General features: G+C 47.7%; 1 pseudogene; it reads right to left on the bottom strand.

Annotated features, from left to right (window-relative positions):
• Positions 1–1,782: 1,782 nt before the first annotated feature.
• LOC126938055 (keratin, type II cytoskeletal 8-like) lies at positions 1,783–3,634 on the bottom strand (annotated as a pseudogene).
• Between the last annotated feature and the right edge of the window lie 1,050 nt (positions 3,635–4,684).

Raw genomic sequence — 4,684 nt, forward strand, 5'->3', positions numbered from 1 at the left:
TGAAAAAAATACGACCTAGCAGCTCATATGGTAAATATGAAATAAAGAAGTCAGTCAGCCTGTATCTGCCACTTTCAATAATGGATTTTTCTCTGGAGTCAAAGGAATGAGCCTTTGTATCTAAATGCCTTCTTCACTGATTCCATATGCCCATATGCCTGAACCGAGTAAGCACGGCTATTAAAACAAAAATCCAACCCCATCTCAGCCCCATTGAATCAAAATATCCAGGAGGGACATGAGCATCTGTTTGTGTAAGTTGGAGTTGGGCTGGATTCGAAGTAAGCATCCTAGGTGATATTTGTCAGCAGGGACGTTTGGAAACACCTGGTTTAAACCTTGGGACATTGGGAGAAGATCACAGGGAGTCAGATTTCTAGTTACCTGAGAGAATTCCAAACAGTCAGACCTACCTAATGGTAGGGGAGGCAACTTATTCCAGGGAGGCAACTTATTCCAGGGAGGCAACTTATTCCTGTCAATGACATTTTGTTTGGAGACCAGATTACCACAATCATCTCTCAGGAGGACTCCTTTGAGTTTGGGAGGCTTCTCTGACCACGGCACCAAAACTCTACAGAGCATCTCCTACAAGCAGGCAGAACTAGAGGCCTTTAAGTGTCTTTTCCACCCTAGCACTGCTTGATTCTGTGATTTCAAATAATAAAACAAATAGTTCACTCATGTAGCTTCAGTATTTTCCTATTTATCTCTCCAAGAAGACATAATTTGATCTTTTGATTCGTAATAGAACTGGAAAGCAAAACTATCTTTGACTCATAATACTGAGGATATTCTAGGTCTTTTAGCCACATTCCCCTTTGATGTTGAAATCCCTGTTATGACACCACAGTAAGTGACCCTCCAGCCTCCAGTGAAGACTTGGTGACTTAGCACTCCCTAACTCCATAACAATCCTTTTGTAGGACCATGAAAATCATCATCTTTACCAACAACGTACACAAAATCCCATCAATTGCATAAGGGGAGGGAAAACTGAGTCACTGGCATAACTGAGGCCTCTTGATTTCTAAGTCCCTTTCTGCGGGTTCAAATGGTTATATCTGTTTGGGGTGTAAAGGAGGTCAAATCTGGGAACCTTTTCTCTAAAGAAGTAACCACCACAGTGCTGTGTGTTGAGCCCAAACATGTATAGATTTCAACCTCCTTGAAACTCCTCTTACTTAATAATCATTGCACGAAATGTCCAGTGAACTGTGAAGATGTGTGAAACATGGGGGGAGGGAGGTTAATAGCAGGGAGGGGGTCACAGCCTGTACCCACCCTCTTCAAAGCACCGTCTGCACCAGCAGCAGCAGCAGCAGCATCCCCTGGGATGTTTGAAATGCAGAACCCCAGGCCCCCAGCCATACAGAACCAGAGCCTGCATTTTGAAAAGGCCCCCAGGTGACTTGCAGGCACAGCACACTAACATTATATGACTCATAGAGATAAAGAACGTTATTTAATATTTTTTTCTGATTAAAACAGCCGTAAAAACTCATACTAGAAAATTTGGAAAGCATCCCCTCATCCCTATTTGGATCCTTGAGGGAAGAGGAAGGCAGCTTGCATGGGGGCATAAGCAATCAGGCTCTTACACTTCGTGATTACAAAGCCTCTCCCAGGTCTTTCTGTAATTAAGAGAGCAGTTATGTTAAGTCCAATATGACTGGCCTGGGGTAAGGGTCTCCTGTACCCTGTGCTCCCCTGGACAGCGGCTTCCCTCCCGGGTTCTGGGGCAGCCAGGAGAGGCAGGCTGGGAGGGGCTGCCGCAGTTGTTCACTTGGGCAGGATGTCAGAGGACTGGGATGGGCTTCCCATCACTGTTCTCAATCTTCTTCACAACCACGGCCCCGGTGGAGCTGGTGCGGCTGAAGCAGCTGGAACCCGCGCCAGAGCCAAAGCTGGAGCCCAGGCCGTAGCTGAGACTGGAGCTTGTGAGGCCGCCATAGGCCGTGCTCAGCCCACCAGCATAGCCACTGGCGGTCTTCATATGGACACTCACGTTCTGTATCCCAGACTCCAGCCGTCTCTCCTCGCCCTCCAGCAGCTTCCTGTAGGTGGCGATCTCTATGTCCAGGGCCAGCTTGACATTCATTAGTTCCTGGTACTCATGCACCTGCAGCGCCACATCCTGCTTAGCCTGCTGCAGGGCGGCCTCCAGCTCGGACAACTTGGCGTTGGCATCCTTAAGGGCGCTGCTTGGCATCTGCGATGGCAGCCTCCAGGAAAGCCCTCTGGCCTTTTTGAGGCCCTCAATCTCAGCCTGGAGCTGGCTGATGTTCCGGTTCATCTCGGAGATCTCAGTCTTCCTGCGCCGCAGGTCATCCCCGTGCTTCCCAGCCGGGGTCTGCAGCTCCTCATACTTGATCTGGTACATGCTCTCAGTCTTAGCCCAGCTGCTGTTGGCAGTCTCCTCGTACTGCGCCTTGACCTCAGCGATGATGCTGTCCACGTCCAGAGAGCCGCTGTTGTCCATGGACAGCACCACAGACACGTTGGAGATCTGGGACTGCAGCTCCCGGATCTCCTCTTCATACAGCTGCCTGAGGAAGTTGATCTCATCAGTCAGCCCTTCCAGGAGAGACTCACCTGTACCTTGTTCATGTAAGCTTCATCAACCTCCTTCTTGATGAGGACAAATTCATTCTCCATCTCTGTATGCTTACTGATCCCATCCTCCTCCTTGTTCTTGAAGTCCTCCACCAGCCCCTGCATGTTGCCAAGCTCCGCCTCCAGCTTCAACTCCTCCTGGCCCAGAGTCTCTAGCTGCTGCCTAAGGTTGTTGATGTAGCTCTCGAACTTGTTGTCCATGTTGCTCTGAGTCGTCTTCTGCTGCTGCAGGAGGCTCCACTTGGCCTCCAGCATCTTGTTCTGCTGCTCCAGGAACCTTACCCTCTAGATGAAGGAGGCAAACTTGTTGTTGAGGGTCTTGATCTGCTCCTTCTCCTCAGTGCACACGGCCTGAATGTTGGGGTCCACCTCCAGGTTAAGAAGGCTCAGCAGGCTCTGGTTGACTATGACAGCAGTGATGCCTTTCATGCCACTGGCCCCACCATAGCCTCCACCCAGGCCACCCCGAAGGTTGCTGCTGCCCACTCAGGAGAAACTCAAGGAGCTGAGGTAGACACCAGGCCCACTCATGTAAGAGTGGCTGCTGAAGGCCGGGGGGCCAGAGGTGGACACCTTGTAGGATTTCTGGGTCACTCTGATGGACATGGTGGAGGCAGGAGTCGAGGCAGGTGGGCTGAGCCAGGTGGAGATTCCAGAAGGAGTGGAGATGGGGCTTTTTTTATGAGATGGGGTCTCACTATGTTACCCAGGCTGGTCTTGAACTCCGGGTCTCAAGCAATCCTCCCACCTTGGCCTTCCAAAATGCTGGGTTTACAGGTGTGAGCCACCGTGCCTGGCCTAGATTTTGCATCTGGTTCCTTTGCTCAACATTGTCTGTAAGATTCATCCGTAATGTTTTTCTTATAGCAATAATTCATTTTCATTGCTGTATATTATTCCATTGTGTGAATACACACAACTTTTCTTTTGTATTTTGTTCAGTGTTTCTAGCTCTTAGCAGGAGCATTAGGCTGCTACAGCCTGCTCAACCATAGCCAGAAGCAGAAGTCCACTTATATATTTTTGTTAAATTCTAAGAAGTAGAATTCCTGGGCATAAAGAAACAAATATTTTTTAGGCCATTGATGCACACTGTTCATTGTTTTCCATAAAAGCTGTGACGATTTACACTCAAGAAAAATCATGAAGTTCTTCTGAGGGATGAGCATCAAGAGTCATCCTAATAATAACAAAAAGTTTTAAATCTTACTAATAGTATTTAATATTGTCAATCTTGTATTAAAGCTGTTTCATATATAAATTATAAATATTAAAATGCTGGTATCATATTTCATAAAGGTTTTTGTGCCAATTTATTACTTAATTCTCACAAAACTCTGAGGGGTAAATTTTATTGCTGTCTCATTTTAAAGATGAAGGAACTATGGCTCAGAAAAACTGAAGTGTCCCGTCTATGTTACCTGGCTAACAGCCAACATAGTCTTCCTTACCCATGCCAGGCTACACCTTGCCTAAATTGCTGAAGAAGCATCCAGATTCTTCAGGGTAAAATAGGTACCAGGGAGAAGGACATGTCACCCTTTTGTATGGAAATGAGCATCCTTCAAAGCCCAGTTCAAATGACAACCCCTTTCCCAAGGGACTCTTTCCTCCCTACCCACCCTATTGGAAGTAACACAACCACAGCTTTCTTCTGGAAGCCACACCCCTATACTAGAAAGGGGCCCTTGCCGATCCTGGAATGTCACCACTGAGATCATTTGGTCCAGGGATTACAAACAGGGAGCACACACCAGTGAGGCTCCCCGCTTCCTTGCCAATGGCAGACATAACAAATCAATCACCATCTCGCCGCGGTCTCCCACACTGAGTCCATCTGAGATCATCTCACCCTCAACTGCCACGCTGGCTTTGTCTCTGTTCCTTGTGCATGCCAAGTTCCATCCCACCTTGTGATGCACACATTGGCTGCAGCCAGATTTCCTCATGACTGAGTTGTTCTTGTCCTCTCAAGTCTCAGCTCAAATATCACCTCCTGCTGATCCCCACAAATCTAAGGTAGCATCACCTTCCCTGAGTTGTCTTCTGTTATGATCATTTTTAAATT

This window comes from Macaca thibetana, chromosome 15 (genome assembly GCF_024542745.1).
Source record: "Macaca thibetana thibetana isolate TM-01 chromosome 15, ASM2454274v1, whole genome shotgun sequence".
In the NCBI taxonomy this organism is placed as follows: Eukaryota; Metazoa; Chordata; class Mammalia; order Primates; family Cercopithecidae; genus Macaca; species Macaca thibetana.